This window comes from Mustela putorius, unplaced genomic scaffold, assembly GCF_011764305.1.
Source record: "Mustela putorius furo isolate JIRA1106 unplaced genomic scaffold, ASM1176430v1.1 tig00537227_pilon_pilon_pilon, whole genome shotgun sequence".
Lineage (NCBI taxonomy): Eukaryota > Metazoa > Chordata > Mammalia > Carnivora > Mustelidae > Mustela > Mustela putorius.
In genome coordinates, this window is record NW_025422368.1 from 26,961,781 (window position 1) to 26,982,151 (window position 20,371).

A 20,371-nucleotide genomic window follows, 5' to 3' on the forward strand; every position below is an offset into this window, starting at 1 on the left:
TAAGGTTGACTTTATGAAACATGGAGCCATTAAGGCCCTTGGATATGTTGGCCTGATACCTGGCTTATAGCATTCCCAGCAGCCTCACCAGGTGAGCAAAGAACGTCACCTCCTGGCAGGAACAGGAACCTCAGGATACTCTGGGGACCTCAGGAAGAGGAATCTACCCACATCTACAGGTATTGCAGGCATGTCTGATGGCAAGTACTGGGCTTGGCTTCTGACCTGGAGAGGCTACTAAAGTTCAACCTAGAGATTCTTTATAAAAGCTCCAGCAAAGCAGATTCTAAAATATCTGTATGAGCAATCATTCCTGCTGAGCTTATGTAAATAATTACACTGCTTGTTAAAACTGGACTTCTTTTTCAAACAAATAAGTCTTACTTGGCTATCTCTGGAAATGAGGGGTTTTTTTAAGATTTTATTTATTTATATGACACAGAGAGACAGCAAGAAAGGGAACACAGCAGGGGGAGTGAGAGAGGGAGAGGGAGAAGCAGACATCTCACTGAGCAGAGAGCCCAATGCAGGACTGGATCCCAGGACCCTGAGAATATGACATGAGCCAAAGGTAGACACTTAATGACTGAGCCATCCAGGCGCCCCATAAATGAGGGTTATTATAGAGAGAAAAATTATGTTTCAATAACATGCCTTTGTGGATGTTAAATTCTAGTTGTGATTGTCTTTGAATGTTGCCTAAGCTAGATAACTTGAGGTAAACTTGAGAGACACTGCCACAATAGCTTGTGTATAGACAATCTCCTTGCTTGCCATTCTGTGGGGACAATAGGACCCCATGGTATATGATTACTTGAACAACTGGGAAATGGGGTAGATTCCCCAACAACTGTATAACTCAGCTATCACCTTGACCAATTCTATGTAGCTGGGATGACAAAATCACTCTTTAAAAGCCTAAGCAAACCCCATAGAGATAGTGGATGGCCCCGCTTTCTTTATGATTAGATTGGATGATGCACATGGGGATGCCTTTATCTCCTGAGACAAATTTTCTCCCATTTGCCAGTGATGCCTTGTAATTAGGATATTGTTAAGGTTGGACCTCAAACAAAAAGGGCTTCGTGATGGTTTCATCCCTCAAAGTCTTTTATCCTAGAAGTTTCCTCTACAGACATACAATTGCAAACAAAGGCTTTATTTTTTTTTTCTAAAGATTTTCATTTATTTGAGAGAGTGTAAGTGAGCAAGCGTGAGCTGGGTGAAGGGCAGGGGGGAGAAGCAGGCTCTCTACTGAACAGGGAGCCCAGTGCAGGGCCTGATCCCAGAACTCAGGTACCATGACTGAGCCAAAGGCAGATGCCCAACTGACTGAGCTGCCCAGGCACACTAGCAAATAAGGCTTTAACTAAGCATATGACAGCCCTCCTGGTAGAAAGAGCCTCAAAGCTCACTCTAGGACTTAAGTTAGGGCTGCAACATAAAATAAACAAAACAGGATGCTTGCCCAGGAGGATGCTAAATGATCCTTCCCAGGCCCTAAATGCACTCAGCCAAGAATTAAATAAACTCAGAGAAGGTCTTCTCGAGAACCACTATTGACTGTCTACTATTGCTACACCATTCGGGGTGTGAAGTTTCCTCATGTGTTGTTTTAACATGACAGTTAACTCCTGTTAAGATGTCCCAATTCATAGGGGACATTTGTGACCAGTTAAATAAGATCAAGATATCCACTGATCTATTTGATGGAATTGGGAATTGGGAATCTTTTCTAAAGGATGTGATCATAATTTTGGGCCCAATACTTCATGTTCATCCTTTTGCACGTGCTGATGCATATACCGTTTGCCGCCCATTGTGAAACTCTGAAGCCAAACCACAAGCTCCTGGACTGTCTCCTAGGTATGTTCTAACTGCCACACAGCTCACTGCCCCATTTCAGCAGGAAGCAGCCAGAGCGGTCATGGTCCCACTGCCTAACACGCAGTGAAGTTTACTATTTCAGGGAGAGGATCAGCGAGGGACAGGTGAGGCTAGGTAGGGAGAAGTACAGAGGGGACTATGTGATTAGGCTCACCCAAAATATGGAGGTGTGGAGAATCCAGAGGTAAGGGGACAAATCTGACCACCCTGCCCTAGGTGTGTGGGTGGGTGTCTTTATGATAATCACCTGTAACCAACAAAGAATAATCAGCCCCTAAAAAGGAAGTCACTGAAGGTGTTACCAATAGAGATGTTAAAAGGCTTTAAGTTCCTGGGTTAGCTTTCTGTAGAAGATGAACCCTAAACGTCCTAGAGACCCCTCACTCTTGAGAGCATTTTTCTTTTTAAATATTTTATTTACTTATCTATTTATTTGAGAGAGAGAGCACAAGTAGGCAGAGCAGCAGGCAGTGGGAAAGGGAAAAGCAGGCTCTTCCCTGAGCAGAGATCCTGATGTGGGGCTCAATCCCAGGAGTCTGAGACCATGACCTGAGCCAAGGCAGAGGCTTAACCAACTGAGCCACCATGCCCTTGAGACCTTTTTTTTGTATCTTCACTTAATAAACTTCTATAGCTTTACTCACATAAATAAATAAATAAATAAATAAAAGCTATGTTTACACTAAACTGTAGTCTAAGTGTATAATAACATTATGCCTAAAAATCAATGTACATACCTTAACTTAAAAATGCTTTATTAGGTATTAAAAGTATTAAAAAAGGCTAACCGTCATCTGAGCTTTCAGGGAGTTGTAATCACTGATCATAGATCACCATAATATAAAAGCAATGGAAAAGTTTGAAATATTTTGAGAATTACCAGAGTGTGACACAGAGATGCAAAGCGAGTACACGCTGTTGGAAAAAATGGTGCTGATAGGCTTGTTCAATGCCACAAACCTTCAATTTGTTAAACTGCAAAAAAATCTGTTTACAAAAAATGCAGTATGTGTCAAGTCCAATGGAAGTGCAATAAAAGGAGGTACGCCTGTTTATAGAGACACATTTATAAATGTACATTTATATAGAACTCACTGGCATTCACCCACGAATCCAAAGTTAAAGGGACCAGAAAGAAGTATGCTTCCCTGCCGCCTTCAATTCATGCGGTTAAGGGCATGTAACCTGAACATGAGTCATGGAAGTTATTCTCCTCAAAATCAAACTTAAACCCAACACCCTTCCTGATACAGAAACAGACCTGTTCTCACCCCATCTTTCATCTGAAATCTTTCAATGGCTCCCCATCGCGTCCAGCAGAAGGCCCCCAGTTCATGAGAAAACTCACAGACCCCCTTCCAGACCGGGCTCCCTCGGCAACCCTACTGCTATTTATTCTCCCGCTACAATGAAGCCCTCCAACCACACAAACTGATTCCCCGGACTGACCAACCTCTCCTTCATCCGGGGTCTTTGCGCACATCAGACCCCTGGCCTGAAGGCTTCCCCTTCCTCCCTGTTTGTCTACCTCACTCACAGGCAAACTTAAGTCTCTACTGAGGTATCACTTATTCAACAAGAAGGGTTCCAAAGAACCCTGACTTCACACTTCTCTTCTCTTATCTCAGCCCACTAGTGGTCCAAGTCATTGAGCAAGTTGATGAAAAGAATAAAGCCCAAGCCTTTGGTGGCCTCTGCCAGCATTCCTCCAGCAACACTAGCTGAGCTCCACCATGTGCCTAACAATGGCTTAGAAACTGCTGGTTAGAAAGCAATGGATTTGACTTAGATTTGTATATAAACATACGAGATGATTTTGTGTTAGCTGATTTCTCAAAAAATTGATTTTTGGCAAATATGATCTGTCAGTCTCCAAAAGAGAATATGTTTAAAATCTCATTTCAGTTAGGGCACCCGGGTGGCTCAGTTGATTAACAACTGCCTTTGGCTTGGGTCAGGATACCGGGGTCCTGGGTTCGAGTCCTACATCGGCTACCTGCTTTGCGGGGAGCCTGTTTCTCCCTCTTCACTTCCCCCTGCTTGTATTCTCGTGTGCTCGCTCTGTCAAATAAAAAAATAAAATCTTTTTTAAAAAATCTCATCCTATTACACATTTGTCTATTTCTCCTTGTAGTTCCACCTGCTTTTGATTTGTGTGTATCACAGACCTGTGGGTTCCACATGATGTCATAATTATTATATATTCTTGGATCGATGTTCCTTCTATCCCTATGAAATGTTTTTTTCTTGATCTCTCTTAATATTGTTCAGTGTGATACTATTTTATTATATGCCTAATAAATATTTTTAGATGTCTTTTTCTAATCTCTGTGCATCATTTTAAAATAGCTGTAATCTTTACCTTCTTAGACTTATTTTTAATTCTTTGTAATAGATACTGAGAGAAAGTTTCAGGGCACCAGAAGTTCAGAATACCAAGACACAGAAGCCAGTTAAAGGGAACTTCCATTTCTCCCTTTATTCTCTTAACCAATGCTGGAGATTCCTCAAAAAGTTATATATAGGGATGCCTGGGTGATGCAATCAGCTATGCTCCCAGCTCTTGGTTTTGGCTCCGGTCTGATCTCAGGGTCTTGGGATGGATCCTGGCATCAGGCTCTGAGGTCAGGGAGTCTGCTTGCATTTCTCTCTCCTTTACCGCCCCCCACCACTCTCTCTCTCTCAAGTAAATAAATAAATCTTTTTCTTTTAAGTTATATATAGAATTATCACATGACCCAGCAATTCCAGTCCGAGGTATATACCCAGAGAAATGAAAACGTATGTCCACACAGAAACTTGTACATAAATGTTTATGGCAATATTATTCATAATAGCCAAAAAGTAAAAACAACCCAAATGCCCCTCGATGAATACATGCAGAAATTGTCATATATATGTACAGTGGAATATGATTTAGCTATAAAAATTAAGCAAGTACCGATGCATGCTATAACTTGGATGAACCTGGAAAACATTATGCTAAGAAAGAAACCAGACACAAAGGTCACATAACTGAATGATTCCTTTATAGGATAGATCCAGAGTAGGCAAATCCATAGAAGACAGAAAGCAGAATAATGGTTACCAGGAGGTGAGGGGAGTGGACAGTGATCACTGCAGTGTATGGGTGTCTATGATGAAAAATGTTTTTTAATTGTCTTTTTAAGATTGTACTTATTTGAGAGAGAGAGAGCATGAGCAGGGGCAGTGGCAGGCAGAGGGAGAAAACAGCTTCTGGTGAGCATGGAACCCTATGTGGATGGAACTCGATCCCAGGACCCTGGAATCATGACCCTAACTGAAGGCAGACGCTTAACCAACTGAGCCACCAGACACCCCTATGATGAGAAAGTACTACAACTAGAGAGGGGTGGTAGTTACACAACATTGTGCATATGCTAAATGCCCCAGAATTGTGCATTTTATAATGGTTAATTCTGTTATCTGTGAATTCACCTCAAAAAAAAAAAAAAAGAATACATTGACCAACACTAGATATTGACTTCTGCTGGTGAGAGGAATTACTTTTTGCTAACACGTAAGCAGTTCTGATCTCATTTACTTCTGCAGGCAATGAAACAGAGGGTTTGTCTGCAATTTACAGCCAAATATGTGGCATGCCAACTGTCTGCTTCAAAGGGGGAAAATGATTTCTTTTTATAACCTCTCTTGGGGCAACAATTATGGCCTGTGGTAATAATTCAGTTGTAATTCTAGTACTCGAGTTACATAGGAGAACTGGCCGAATGGGCAGACTCTGCTTTAACAGCAACATTAAATAACAAAAATGAATAGTTTCTGAATAAAGAAAGGCTTCTTAGGTATTTGGCAAAATTTACCCTGTTCTTATCTCATTTTGTGATATACATGATTTACCTTCAGGAAGAAGGGACTGCACACATCTTCTTGGGTAAGTTATTTCATGGCTGATTTTTCTGAACTCAGGGATCTTCAATTTTTTGCAGGTAGGGATTTTAGATACACAGTCACTGCCCTTCTATCCCAAGCATTGCTCTTACCTAGCCCAGACACCCCAAAAGAAACACTGCCTAGACCTTTGACGAGTGGAAGTTGGGATATTTGCAAGGATTTCCTGGTATATTAGTTAGCTTTGCTGCATCCCAAATCATCCCAAAGCTCAGAGGCTTAAAATAACACCCGGTTTATTCAGCTCATGACTCTGTGGGTCAGCAGTTTGGACTGGGCAGTTCTTCTACGGTCATGTTCGTGCATTTGTAGTCAGGGGCTGGATATGCAGTCAGCTGGCTGGTCCTAAATGGCCTCGCTTGCTTGCATGTCTGACAGGTGGCTGGCTTATCAACTATGACACCTTGGTCCTTCTCTGTGTGATCCCTCATCTTCCATCAGGCTAGCCAAGGCTGGTTCACATGGTAGCAGTGTTTAGAACTCAAACAGTGTCCATTCCATCACATTTTTAAAAATTTATTTGTTAGAGAGAGAGAGAACATAAGCAGGGGGAGCTCAGCAGGGAGCCTGATGCAGGACTCAATCCCACGACCCTGGGATCATGACCTGCGCTGAAGGCAGATGCTTAACCTACTGAGCCACTCAGGCATCCCTCCATTCTTTTTGTCATCCCTCACATTCTTTTGGTCAAAAGAAATCAAAAGAACAGCCTGGACTCAAGGAGTGGAGAAATAGATACCACCTTTTGGTAGGAGATGTATTGTGACCATTTTTGCAATCTGTCGCACCTGAAGTCATTCTTCCTGCTCTAGTAACCCATTATTTCCCATGCTGGTTTCCCCTAGACCCCATCCTGGCCTGACAGTGTCCAGGCATGAGGCCCACTTGGTCACTGATCCTTGTGATCCCACTCTTTCTTACCTCAGTCATACTCTGGGTCATACTCTAGTTCCCTGTTACCTCCGATTCTTTGTATCTTCAGTCCCAGAACACCCTCAGTTTATCATCCTCGGAAAATTTCTTTCTCATTTTTAAAAAATATTTTATTTATTTATTTGACAGAGATCACAAGTAGGCAGAGAGGCAGGCAGAGAGAGAGAGAGGAGGAAACAGGCTCCCCGCTGAGCAGAATGCCTGATGAGGGGCTCGATCCCAGGACCCTGGGATCATGACCTGAGCCAAAGGCAGAGGCTTTAGCCCACTGAGCCACCCAGACATCCCTCTTTCTCATTTTTGGGCATGGTTGTGGCCGCCTAGAGCTAACATAACCATAGGACTCATCACCTCAGTCAGGCCTTGTGAGGATGCAGGAGTCCTCCTGGATAATCACGCTACCACAACAGCCCCAGTTGGGCGGTGGAGACTTTGAGCCTCTCAGGGGTTAGAAGCAGAGGCTCTTGGATCCACAGCGCTTGGGTTTGAATACCAGGCCCAGCAAGCGTTTGGCAGTTACTTAAACTCTTAGAAACGCTTTCTTTGTCTATTAAATAGAAATTATTACAGTGCTCACGTAACAGGGACTTTTGTGAGGTTTGAATGAAGTAACTTACATAAAATATTTATCCATTATTGTTATATTATTTTGAAGCTGTGCAGTGGATGGGGGAAATGCTTTCTTTAGTTAATATTATATTGTAAGCACATATGCTGAAGTTATTTCAGAATCTTTGTATTTATCAGTTTCAGTGGGTATTTATAATTTCATTGATTAAAGGCTCCATAATTTCCCTAAAAACTCTACTGTTATCAAGTACTTAGGCCATTTCCAGCTTTTCTCTATTACAAAGGATAAAACAATAAACTTCATTGTGGAAAAATTTTTTTTGTAATAAATTATTTCTTTACATGAGTTCTAGAAGTAAAAACATTATATTAAAGAATATGCATATTTTTCTTTCTTTTTTTAAAAAGAGATTTATTTGAGAGAGAGACAGAGGGCACAAACAGGGGGAGGGGCAGAGGAAGAGAATCTCAAGCAGACTCCTGAGCCAGTCATTGGGCTTGATCTCAAGACCCTGAGACCATGAACTGAGCCAAAATCAAAAGTTGGATGCTGAACTGACTGAGCCACCCAGGCGCCACAAAGAGTATGAATATTTTAAGGAGCTTGGCTTATATTGTCAAGTTGCTTTCCCACAGGATCATGTTAATTAATGTTTTCTCGACAGTATCAGGAAATATTAACCTTATCTTTCTTTTTTTTTTTCTTTAAAGATTTTATTTATTTGACAGAGAGAGACACAACAAGAAAGGGAACACAAGCAGGGGGTGTGAGAGAGGGAGAAGCAGGATTCCTGCTGAGCAGGGAGCCTGACTCGGGCTTAATCCCAGGACCTTGGGATCATGACCCAAGCCGAAGGCAGACACTTAACAACTGAGCCACTGAGGCACCCCTAACCTTATTTCTAAGAATTTTAATCACTTTTTTCCCTTCAAGACCTGTGGAATACTGAATATGCACTTTAAAGGATTTCTGTTTCCCCTTTTTTTTTTTTTTTAAGTAAACTCTATTCCCAACGTGGGGCTTGAACTTGGGAGTCACCAGCTCTACCCACTGATCCAGCCAGGAACCCCATGAAAAATTAACTTTAATACAACCCCACTAACATTGAGTATTAACAGTAAAAAATAAAATTTACCTATTTATTATACCCACTTAAAACATCATTCTGACCAACTTGTTTTCTAGTTTCCCAGCCCTCTGAAATTGAATGCAAAAAATTAGAGAGGGAAGAATAATGAAAAAGATACTGGGCATGATTACTGGGTATTTACCCCAAAGATACAGATGTAGTGAACAGAAGGCCATCTGCACCCCAATGTTCATAGCAGCAATGGCCATAATCGCCAAGAGCCAAGATGCCCTTCAACAGATGAACGGATAAAGAAGACATGGTCCATATATTCAATGGAATATTATGCCTCCATCAGAAAGGATGAATACCCAACATTTGTACCAGCATGGCTGGGACTGGAGGAGATTATGCTGAGTGAGATAAGTCAAGCAGAGAGAGTCAATTATCATATGGTTTCACTTACTTGTGGAGTGTAAGGAATAACATGGAGGACATTAGGAGAAGGAAAGGAAAGTGAATTGGGGGAAATCAGAGGGGGAGACGAACCATGAGAAACTGTGGACTCTGAGAAACAAACTGAGGGTTTTGGAGGGGAGGGGCTGGGTAGCTGGGTGAGCCTGGTGGTGGGTATTAAGGAGCACACGTATTGCATGGAGCACTGGGTGTAGTACATAAACAGTGACTCTTGGAACACTGAAAAAATTAAATTAAATTAAATTAAAATACTTGGCATGTTTGCTGATAGCTTGAGGGTGAGAGGAAAGACAAAAACAAAAACAAAAAATATAAGAAAAAAATCCTAGACATCTAGAATTATTATTCTTTTTAAGAGAGGTATGTTTATTATTTTTACTTACTATTTTTTTTAAAGATTTTATTTATTTATTCGACAGAGAGAGATCACAAGTAGGTAGAGAGGCAGACAGAGAGAGAGGAAGGGAAGCAGGCTCTCTGCAGAGCAGAGAGCCCAATGTGGGGCTTGATCCCAGGACCCTGGGATCATGACCTGAGCCAAAGGCAGAGGCTTTAACCCACTGAGCCACCCAGGCGCCCCGACATCTAGAATTATTTAACAAACATGTCTTCAGTCTTCAACAGTCCATGATAATTATTGTTTGTTGTAGGATAGGACAGTTAATTTTTATTATAATTACATGAGATAATCAAGAAAAATCCAGAATGTGCTAAATAAAAGTTGTTTTAGAATGGTTTCCATTAAAATGTAAAAGGAAAACTTATGCTGAAGGGTCTTGGCTTTATTTTATTTTTAGGCCTTGAGTTTTTGTAGAGTTATGGCTTTGCTAAAGGTAAAGTGAGAAAACCAGGAGGGTGTGAGGTTCCCCTGTTCAGGAATAAAAACAAAGGATAAAAGTCCAGGGACCAGGACAGACTTTTCTAAAACCCAGAATTTCTGCCGGTTCCCCAGAGTGGTTATTATTTCTATCCCCTTCCTGTTTTACTTGAAGACAAAAAGGACCCTCTCCCTAAGCAGCAAGGAAGTAGAAAGCTGAGGGGTATATTTCCCCTCCCCCAAGTCCTCAGTTGTGCTAAGCATGAAGAATGGCCGGCTACCTACCCAGGGAGAAAAAGGAAGTCCCGTTCCTTTAGCTCTGCTGCAAAGAGAGAACCTAAGGCATCTGTCTCAGTCCAAGGAAAAGGCCATGATTCTCTCACTTTACCAGGCAGTAAATTGCCTGGAGAGCTTGTTAAAAACACAGACTGTTCTCTCCAGGGTCTATGATTTAGTAAGATGGGACTCGAGAATGCCTTTCTCACAAGTTCCCTCGTGGTGCTGATGACGAGGGTTCAGGGACCAGACCTGGACGACTACTGCAGACCTGGATTGGGTCTTGACTGAGTATCAGAATCACCTGGGAAGTTTAGGGAAAAAAAAAAAAGGATCCCCAGGAGCCTTAGGCCAGAACCTACCAATTAGAATCTCCAGAATTGGGATTGCAGGCATGTGTGGGTTTATTTCATAAAGCTCTCCATTAAATTCTGGTGATCAGTCGGTGTGGTGTTTCATAGCCCCTGAGTACCCAGAAGTATGTTAAGCACTTAGTCAGTGTTTAATAAAGCCTTCCTGATGGATTGATTTAGACCCAAAAACACTTTCAGCACTTAAATAGGAATTCTTTAGTATGCTAATTTTATTTGATTCGTGATGATGATATTCTTTGGAGAATATATCTATTGGCCTATTAGCCACATAAAAATTAACTCTTTTGTAAAGGAAGTCTATTCGAATAGACAAATTTATCTCTTCTAATAGGCAAATAAAAAAGCTCTGGCACAGCCTGGTAAATCATCAGAATATTTCCATGGCAACAGCATGACTTTTTAAAATGCCCAAATGAAGCTACTGTGAGATTCTCTCGGACTTATCCTTTAAAAATAGTTGTCTTTTGGGGTGCCTGGGTAACACAATCAGTTAAGCATCCAACCCTTGATTTCAGCTCCAGTTGTGATCTCAGGGTCCTGGGACCCAGCCTGGGTGTCAGCCAGGAATTGGCTTGAGATTCTCCCTCTCCCCTGCTGCTGTCCCCTCCCCGCATCTCGCACAGGAGCCCAAATATTTGGGCTTTATTTCTTTCTCAAATAAAGAAATAAACAAATAAATCTTTAAAAAGAAAAGAAAAATAATAAAATTGTCTTTTATCAGAATAGCCTAACAGTATAACCAAATTAGTAGCTCATACACAAATCAAAATTCAGTAGGTTAGATGTTCCCATGCAATATTCCTTTCTTTTCCTGATATTCTCCAGAGATTGGTTTTTACAACTTTTTTTTCTTGGTAATAGTCTAAATATTTAGCAGAACTTGAAAATGAAACAAGTATCATTCCCATTTTTAAAGTCCTTTATTGAATAAGAAGTAGGGTGTCACCTCAATGGTCTTCTCCAACCACAAATCAGAGATTGGATAATGTTGGCGCAAGTGTAATTTCCTAATTTCTTCGTTTCTGTGATGACCTATCTTGGTTCTGGGTCAGACTTCTTGCTAATGAACATTTAAATTCTGTCCAGCCTATTTAGCTGAAGTAGATCATTAAGTGTTGGTTTCTTCCACATTGGCACAAATGTAGGAAAAGTGGTTTGTGAGCCTAACTCTGAATTGTGGTTAATTCGGAGGAGGTGGTTACTGTGTAATTTGTAGATTGAGCATTGAACTCATTTCTGAAATGAGGTAATAATGAGCTCTTATTGGCCCAAATGGAAAAACACATCCTATATTCATTAATAATATGCAAAACAGAATTTTATCATTCTACATGTGATGACAAAGAACACAGAAGCAATGTGAAAATTAACTTAATTGGAAATATTGTAAAATTATTTTCAACATCATATGTTAAATTAAGGAGTTGCTCTGATTGCTAAGTAGATAATAGAGAAAACCAAAGAAGTAAGCCTGGTTAGCATTTGTACAAATGCTTTACAAATTACTTATTTTCTAGTACCATCACAATACTTAATGGTACCGTTACTTCCTTAATAGGAAGACAGTTCATGGTGAAATAGGTGACAGTTAAGTGGATGATTTCAGGGAAGACTACAAGTTGTTCAAAAACTTCTCTAAATGATACATCTTCTGTATCCAGAGAGCTAAAAAATACGTTCCCCAGGATCTAGACCTTTTCTCCGGCACACAGGTGGCAGCCAGTAAGTATTTGTGGAAGGAAGAAAAGTAGGCAGGAAGGGAGAGGAGAGAGTGGGGAAGGAAGAAATCAATACCAGGGGAACAGCTTTAAATCTATTTTCTCTTGGGCACCTGGGTGGCTCAGTTGGTTGAGCGACTGCCTTGGGCTCAGGTTATGATCCCGGACTTCCAGGATCGAGTCCCGCATCAGGCTCCCAGCTCCTTGGGGAGTCTGCTTCTCCCTCTGACCTTCTCTTCGCTCATGCTCTCTCTCACTCATTCTCTCTCAAATAAATAAAATCTTTTTTTAAAAAAATCTATTTTCTCTTATCGCCTGGGCACTGGAGAAGGCTGGGGGCTAGAGAGTAACGATCTGGACTCAGCTGTGACTCTTGTCCTAGGATGAATTAATTCTACCTTCAAATTTCTTTTCCCAGCCCAATCCTCTCCCAAGACATCCAGTTCGTTTTACTTGATACCTCCAGGTCAGGCCCTGTGGCAGTGGGCAGTGTAGACTCAAAAGATCTAAGATCTGCAATCTACGGAAAGGGTAGCTGAACTCAGAACCATCCGTGAGCCCTGGGCTACCCCCAAAATCTAGGGATCTACCAGAAGCTGGGGGGGGGCTGAGAAGCAGGGACCAGAGAAACCAGAGGGGTGACGGTCACCCAGGGAACTCTGCAGAACCACCTGAACTTGAATAAACCCTGGGTCTGGGGCCAGTAGAGAACCCTAGACAGGACTGAGATTAGGCCTCGCACCAGGACTGAATGAAGGCTTAGAGTCAGAAATTTTCCTGTTAGAGTAAAATCTTTAAGTTATCCTTCTTGTGTATTGGAGTTTAGGGAGTGAGATTCCTACTCACTACCAATAAAGTGATTACATGCAATTTCATATTTACGTAATTAACTAGATTATTTATATGTGTTTATGTAAATGTTACAAAATAATTAGTGTTCTGAAGTCAAAGAAAGGTCTAGGAAAGAGGAGGCATGCTTACTTGAGATGCCTTCCATAAAAGAAAGTAACTCAAAAGCATGATTTCTAGCGATCCCAAAGGGACGAGGAATTTGGGGCCGAAGGATGAGAACAGACATGAAAGCTAATTAAGTTTGACAGCCTAATTAAAAGCTTGAAAAAGAGAGGTATGTTGACAACGGTCCCCCCGAAAATTTCGGAGACACTGGGTCTTTTAGAGGAAAGAAATAATTTACTCACTGTTGGAAAAGGTTAAGAAAAAGTTAAGGATGTTGGTAGACTACAGATTTTCTCAGTTGGAGTTCCTCATCTGAACCCATAGCACCATTGGAGTGACTGTTCCCTGATTCTCACAAGAGCAGTAATTCTAGAATCTGGGATGGGTGGCCCTGTTCAGAGGCATCAGGAAGAAGTTAAAGAATGTCATGCAACAGATGCCATGGGGCCCTGGGGCTTCATTGTTGAGAAAGGCTCAAAAGACAGTCACACTAACAGAAAACAAAAGTTAGAACTGAACACTTAAAAATGGAGAGCTCACCTAGTGGAGTTTCAAGCCTCGTGGAGCCAAAGTGGTCTGATCTGGAGACGGGGTGGGAAAGCCATTCCTGACTCTGACATCCTGTAAGTCTGTGTTTACCGCCCATGTGCTCCCTGGGGCTTATCATGGTAACTACATGCACCTTGTTAATGATGGCTGAGCTGGGGCACCTGGTCTCTGTTATTTCCGGACCCTGCCAGCCCATTGCCATCAGTGAGCCCAGTTCCGGAACAGCATCTCCCACCATCAGCCCTGGCCTTCAGAGCTCTGGAGAGTAGCTCCAAGAGCTTTTCGGTGGGTAAGATTGCTGGTATGTAAGGGTACAAATGCAGAAGAAGTAGTCACTGGGCCAGAAGGTCATGAATATAGATAATGGTACCCCGTACTATAATTATGTAATGTGATAAATATTGCCACAACAGCAACACAACACAAAAATGCATTGGCATAACACGCTGTCTTCCTTAAACGTGCACGTATTATATGTCGAATTTGTTCAATAAAAAAACAAAAATTCTGGAGTGCCTGGGTGTCTTAATTGTTAAGCCACTGCCTTTGGCTCAGGTCATGATCCCAGGGTCCTGGGATCAAGCCCCGCATCAGGCTCCAGGCTCAGTGGGGAGCCTGCTTCTCCCCCTGCTTGTGTTCCCTCTCTCACTGTCTCTCTGTCAAATAAATAAATAAAATATATTTTTTAAATTTTTAAATAATTAAGTAAATAAATATTTTTCTTTTAAAAAAGAGTTTCTCAGTGAACCTGTTACCTTCTTGCCAGGCCAGGCTTTATCCTGGGGCAAACGGAGCATCCTCTGGGCCCGCCCCCAGAACACAGTTACTCGTGGGTTTTCTAGTCTACATAGTGTATTCAATCTCGCATCCTCACTTCTCTGACACTTCCGATTCCATGCACCGCCATTTGTCACGGCCCTTCTTCCACCTCTGCCTCACTTAATGGGGGTGGCACTTTTTTCCGGTTTCGAAGAGGCAAACTGACAGTATATTAGCGCCATCTCCTGGGCTCCTTGTTGAGGCGTAAATGCTGTGCCAAGGAGGGAAGGCTCTCCAGTAAACAAACGCTGCGTCTTCGGATGTTATATTCTGTGCACCCTCGGGAGCGGATCCCCGGTGAACCCTCCCACCTTCTGATGCCTCGTGCTGACCAGGTCCTGCTTCAGGGCGAAGTCCCGCTCTCCCTTATCAGGCCCAGCACTTCTCAACCAAGTTGTGTTGTGATTGGATCCTAGTTAGGGGCCTAATGGCCAAGAGTAAGGAGACAGAGAAGCCTCCTGAGAAAGGCATGGTGTTCTTGCAAAGCAAGACCTTCTGCATCATCTACATATAAACAAAAGGCACTAGTCTTCGAGAGGGAAGACAGAGGGAGGAGCAGAGGGAGAGATAATCTTAAGCAGGCTCTGTGCTCAGCACAGAGCCCACAGGGGGCTCGAACTCTTGAGCCTGAGATCAGGACCTGAGTAGAAATTAAAAGTCTGACGCTTGCAGGACTGAACCACCCAGAGGTCCTGGCACTAGTCATTGAAGTAGGAGTGTGGGGCGCCAGAGTGGCTCAGTTGTCAAAGAGCCAAAGCAGCACTCTGGCTTCACTTTTCCCATTGTACTGCTGAGTAATCATCCCAGCCTTTCCTTGTCCCTCTCCAGCGCATTCCTGGCTCCAAGCAACCATCTAATTCCACAATTCTTACTTAATCTTCCCCCCCCCCCCCGAAACCCTCCAACCCCTAGGACATTGCACCTACCAATGCATTCGTGGCCTTCCATCAAAAAAGCCTATCCCAGTTCTCACCTGTACAGATTTTCACAATCGCACTGGAACTGTACGCCTGGCTTCCCTCTACAACCAGCAAGGGCATCTTTATTCCATTCAGCCAGGTCCAGAAACAGGATCCCGTTTCAGAGACAGTTCCTTAGGACCCCATCCAGGATCAGCTGTCACAGGATGGATTTACTGAGAAACAAACTCTGAGACATTGAGGTTTCTGTGCAGAGGTTATCGGAGTGTCCTTGCAGAAATAGAACCTGTGGGTGGTGAAGAAAGAAAGACCCAGCAGACAAAAGGGCTGAACTGTAGCATAGCTAAGGGGAGGTCTCAGCAGATCCCATGGGGATCCTGAAATTGGCATAGCTCTAACAGGATATCCCACATCAAGGCAGGGTGGACAAGTCTTTGTGCACACATGAACCAGTCATCAGATCTGCATGGTCCCAGGGGTGGGGGTTGGGGGCTCAGAGTAGGTATCACATAACCTTGGAAAAAAGACACTTTGGCTGAGGACAGTTGCAGAAAGCAGTCCAGCTGAGAGGCATCTGCCCATGACTGCTCCCCTGCCCCCCCCCCCAACCCCAGAACTGGAGGAATGAGAGAATGACCACACCCCCTCAGTCCTGAAGGGGAATTTGGCTAGCAAACCACAGCATCCACAATGCTGGGCAACACTGGGGATGTCACTCACCTTGCTGAGACTGTTCCCTGACCTGCAAAATAACAGAATAAAATATCCGACCTCACAGGATATCCAAAGAAGCAAATGAAAACACAAGTGCAAGCAATTTGTAAGCTGCTAACAAGGTTATTCTTTTCAGCCTGAATTCTGTAGCAGTCTCAATACCATCCTGCTGTTAACCCAAACACTCAATTCCCATCTCTAGAATAGTTGACATTTTACATCGCTGCCAAGATTTCTCTTTCAAGTCAATTTTATTACTTCTCTAAAAAGTTGCTGTTATGGTGTTGACACATAGCTAATTTATTATGCGTGTCTTCAGATTGTTTTTCACTGTAAATTATTTCCACAATAGGCCTTACAGTAATTAAAAAATTAATTATTCTATTATCTGGAACTCTACAAAGAATACAATTCAAGAATTTGTAGTTCTTAAAAATTGAAAAACTTCAAAAACCAGTTCAACGGTTCAGAAATGAACCATTCAATTTTAAATAATTCTCACTAGAGGGGGCTATTTACAAATAAATCCTCGTATATGTAGCCTCAGTTTGAGCTTAAACATATTTCAGACATGTGTAAACTAATTTCAGACATATGTACACTAAATCTGGTCCATATGAGCATATTTTTAAAACTCAAAGATAATTTCAATTGAAGATAGAAGATTAGACCTTACACAAAATCCTAACATAGAACTTAACAAATCTTCTTACCTCTTTCCAAACATTTTATTTATTTATTTATTTTACATTTATTTAAGTAATCTCTACACCCAATGTGGGGCTAGAACTCACAACTGCAAGATCAGGAATCACAAACTCTTCTCACTGAGCCAGTCAGGCACTCTAAAACATTTTAGAACAATTGAAATGTATGTGCAGTAATTCCAAAGCATTCGTAGATACAATGTCACATTTGTATTTGAGGAGAGAATATCAGCTCTATGATCTGGAAATTTCCCTCCAACTTCAATCTTGTTTGACCTCGAGGCATGATTTATAGAGGCAATATTTAGAAATACATTAGAGTTACTTTTAAATGTTTTTGTAATGAATGGAGCTACAGCACAATGAACTATAAGAAATTTATCATGTGTTGATTTGATTTCATTTATTAAAGCAAGGCAATAACTTGAGAATAGAAAACACTTTACCTACACCATGTTTAAACATGATTTATCCCATTGATTCAGTTCCCTCTAAAGTGTCATTAACCATAGAAAGCCCTTGCTTAAAAAAGAAATTGGAAATGAGGGATTGGGGAGGAGAGAAATATCCAAAATTTGGCATCTGGAATTCTCAATTATTGCTGTTTTTCTTAACTATCCCAAACAGAGTTACAAGTGTTGAATTTCTGCTCCTTTTCCTCCTCCTCCTTTTTAAAAACTTCATTGACGTCTTGGGACGCTTGGGTGACTCAGTTAAGTGTCTGTCTTCAGTTCAGGTCATGATCTCAGGGTCCCGGGATCGAGCTCCACGTCAGGCTTCCTGTTCAGTGGGAAGTCTGCTTCTCCCTCTGCCTCTTCCTGCCACTAACCCTGCTTGTGCTCTGTCAAATAAATAAATAATATATTTTTAAAAAACTTCATTGACTTCTAAAATCTGAACATGTTCTACTCTTTCTCATTTTAGTTTCTTGTCTTGTAAAGACTAGGACAAAATAATCCAGAAGGAAGCAGGAAATAGAGTCCATTGTAATGTGTTGCAAAGACAACGACTTTGGCTCTAAAGTGAGATCACCCAGAATCTGAATTCAGTTGCACTGCTCGTTAGCTGTATGCGCTGGATAAATGCCACAACCTCTGGTAGCTTCCTGGTTCTCCTGTGTCAAAGGGAGACATCGTAAGATTCTTGCAAACCTTCAGTACATGTGAGCGTGCTAAGCAGTCCACATAGTGCCTCACAAGGGAAAAAGGCTTTTGGTACGTGTTGGCCATTGTAATAGAAAGACAATTACAGGGGCGTGGGCATGACAGGATCCCAGCATGTGTTCTTCGACCAAACTCCTGAAAATCAAGCCAGGGACTAGGGATCAGGAAGAGACTTCAGAGATCAGCCATCCCAATACTCTTTTTTCCTTTTTAAATGATGCAAACCAGGACCAGAGAGGCAATGTGGTTTTCAAAAGTACTCACAACAAGGGACACAGCATCCCACGGCACAGAGGGATGGCAGAGGAAACTGAGAGGTCCTCTCAGTGACTCAGACCCTAGATTTCTAAGGTTTTATTACTAAAGGGTTGAGCTTGCAGAAAGCTGGATCTGGTTTTGAGATGGTTTTTTTTAAAAAGGGCTTCAGGTCCATGTTAAATGTTTGCTTTGTAGAAAGTCTCTGGAGTCGATCGACCATAGGCTCCAACTCTATAAAAAAATGGAAAGTACTTGTTAGGGTATATGTAAACTCTGAAAATGTCCAGATAGGGCAAAGTGAAACCGGTCACCCTTGCCAACCACTGCCCAGCCTTGAGGAAACCTGAAATAGAATACTATGCCATGCTGACCCAGACTGGCGTCCACCAGTACAGTGGCAGTAACACTGAACTGGGCACAGCAGGTGGGAAACACTACAGAGTATGCACATGGGCAATCATTGATCCAAGAGATTCTGATATCATTAGAAGCATGCCAGAACAGACTGGTGAAAAGTTAATCACACAGAATTCTTCAGTAAAACTGACAAGGGCTTGTTCAAAAAAACAAAAAACCAAAAAAACTTCTCACCATAATCTGTCCAAGAGACAGCCAGTGATAGATCTGAGGCTTCCTGGCTCCTTGTTCCATTGCTTTGTCAGGGGCTTTGAGTCCATGACCCAGACCTCGATGAAGAGGGCACCAGGCTAGGGCTCAGGAATACACAGATCGCCAGAGGAGGGTGGGACTTTCCCTGGAAACTGCAAAGGCTTGAGAAGCTCTCACGAGGCTAGCCCATCACTCTTTTTCCATGGTGATTTCTTTGGTGCTCATCTTCCTTTGGATTTGTATCAAGGACTCAGTGGGATCGGGATGGGGCTCAGAGGCCAGGATACAATGACGAAGTACTTAAGCGCAGAGATGTTTTGTTGTGTTTGCTCGGTTTTCCCTTAATAGGGCTGTAATCTTTCCCAGTCATCCAGAAAAAGCAGCAGAGCACCCATGAATGCTTTAGGCTATGCCTCAATCTCAAGGGGCCCCAAGCTCCTGTGATCCCCAGAGACTCTCCCAGGTTGCTACAGTGACTAGTTGTTGTCATCAGGAGGAAAAGCCCTGGGCAGCAAGAAGGGGTGTTCACGCCCCAGGATGGCCAAGGGGAAGGCCTGAGGGTTCAGCGACTGCGTCAGAGCGGCTTCTCTCCAGGTGGTGATAATCACGTGGCTCCTCCTTCCCACGGGCTGGGCATTCCATCACCTTCACCTGCATCTTTCTATCATCTGTGTGCTCTGGGCAAATGAAACTGCTGTTTTAGTCACATTTCTGCCTTGGAATCCTGGAATCAAGACATAAGCTATGGCACAAATTAGCTGATGTCAAAAATACCCTTTTTCCTGAGTCTTTTACTTTACACTCTGGTTCAACATTAAACATTATAAAATGCATATCCTCAAAATCAGTTGTTTTAATCTGCGACATATGGAAATAGCATCAAATAAGGGAACGAAATGACTCAAATGCAATGACATCTACTGGTTTTCCCAACATTCTTCTCTGGCATAATTTTGAGAAACTATTTTTAGAGAAGAATGGAACGAAAAGAGTTGTTCCACTTTTTAAGAATGTAAAGAGAGAGAAGTGATATGCTTAGTCAGGGCTTCATTTTTTTAGTAAAATAATATTGAGGCAAAGAGAAAAACAAATATAATATTAAATTATTTGCAAAATAATGAAAATAAGAATAATATATAGAAGACTTAGTTTAGGAGATGTAACCAATCTGTACTGAGTGGTAAATGACCTTAAACTTGAAATGCTTTCTTTCTTAAAAATAAAAAAAAAAAATTGGGGGTTGCCTGGGTGGCTCGGTCGGTTAAGCATTTGCCTTTGGTATGGTCATGATCTCAGGGTTCCCTGCTCAGCGAGGAGTTTGCTTCTCTCTCCCTTTGCCTGTCCACCTCTCTTGTACTCTCGCTCTCATTCATTCTCTCTCAAATCAATAAATAAATAAAATATTTTTTAAAAATTCAAACTATTGGGCGCCTGGGTGGCTCAGTGGGTTAAGCCGCTGCCTTCAGCTCAGGTCATGATCTCAGGGTCCTGGGATCGAGTCCCGCATCGGGCTCTCTGCTCACCAGGGAGCCTGCTTCCCTCTCTCTCTCTCTCTCTCTGCCTGCCTCTCCATCTATTTGTGATTTCTCTCTGTCAAATAAATAAATAAAATCTTTAAAAAGA

The 20,371-nt window shown here is 42.2% G+C and overlaps 1 pseudogene; it reads left to right on the plus strand.

Moving 5' to 3' along the window:
- The first annotated feature begins 13,701 nt into the window (after window positions 1-13,701).
- On the plus strand, window positions 13,702-18,850 carry LOC106006129 (annotated as a pseudogene).
- The last annotated feature ends 1,521 nt before the right edge of the window (window positions 18,851-20,371 follow it).